Consider the following 1,152-nt stretch of genomic DNA (forward strand, 5'->3'; position numbering starts at 1 on the left):
GATGTGCAGCCCCACCTGCTTCCTTTTTTTTTTTTTTTTTTTTTTTGCTATAGGGCGCGTACGCTCGCCAGAAAGAGAGACAGAGAGATAGAAAGCGAGAAATCACCCCCGAGGGAGGATGGCCACGCTGCAGTCCCTTCTCCTCCATTCTCCTCTCGGGATCTTGGGCAAGCGCACACATGCACCCGGCGTGAGTTTAAGCCGCCCGGTCCCGGACGCGAACTGCGGTTGACTACGCGGGAGTCCAGCGACGTAGCCATTACGCTAACTGCTGGTCCCCCCCACCCCCACCCACGTCTCAATGAATTTGAGCGCGCACTTGTCCTTGGACGCCTTGAGCAGCTCCATGGTGCGCTGGTCCCCCCCTCTGTAGGGGGTGAAGCCGCACACCTCCCGGATCATGTCACGGACCAACTTGGTGTACTTGGTGAGGCGCCCGCGGCGGCGGCTATGCCTTGGCTTGTTCATGTTCTTGGTCACTTTGTGGCCCCTGTTGAGGCCCAGGGCCATGGGGTACCGCAGAGCCATGGCTGCGGTTCTCCAATGACTACTGAGGCGGAAGGGCCTCACAGAGATTCTTAACATGGGGAAGGGAGGCAGAAGAATCAAAAGTGATGCAGTGTGTGAAAGACTTGACCAGCCACAGCTGACTTTGAAGATGGAGGGAGGAGTCACAAGCCACGGAATGCCGGCAGACTCTGGAAGCTGGAAAAGACAAGAAAATGGATTTTCGCCTAGGGCCTCCAGAAGGAAATGCAAGGTGTCAACACCTCAACTGTAACCAGTGAGGCCCATTTCAGACTTCTGATCTCCAGAACTGCGAGAAAATACATTTGTATTGTTTTAAGCCACTGTGTTTGTGGTTAGTTGTTACAGACCCAATAATGAATACATGGGACCAGCAGGTGGTATAGCGGTTGAGGTGTTGGGCTCTCACATGACTGACTGCAGTTCGAGTCCCTGACCTGCTGGCTTGAAACTCATGCTGTGCGTGTGTGCATGCATGCCTAGGATCCCTGGAGGAGAATGGAGGAGAAGAGACATGGAGTGGCCATCCACCTGGGAGGTGATTTCTCACTTCTGTCTCTCTGACTCTCCCGCTCATGTGCCCTATAGCAAAAAAAAAAAAAAAAAAAAAAAAAAAACCCCCTA

General features: G+C 53.3%; 1 pseudogene; it reads right to left on the reverse strand.

The window, feature by feature from the left end:
- Window positions 1–243: 243 nt before the first annotated feature.
- On the reverse strand, window positions 244–885 carry LOC102501669 (60S ribosomal protein L36 pseudogene; annotated as a pseudogene).
- Window positions 886–1,152: the final 267 nt, after the last annotated feature.

Source organism: Tupaia chinensis, unplaced genomic scaffold, assembly GCF_000334495.1.
Source record: "Tupaia chinensis unplaced genomic scaffold, TupChi_1.0 Scaffold144255_1, whole genome shotgun sequence".
NCBI classification, from domain to species: domain Eukaryota; kingdom Metazoa; phylum Chordata; class Mammalia; order Scandentia; family Tupaiidae; genus Tupaia; species Tupaia belangeri.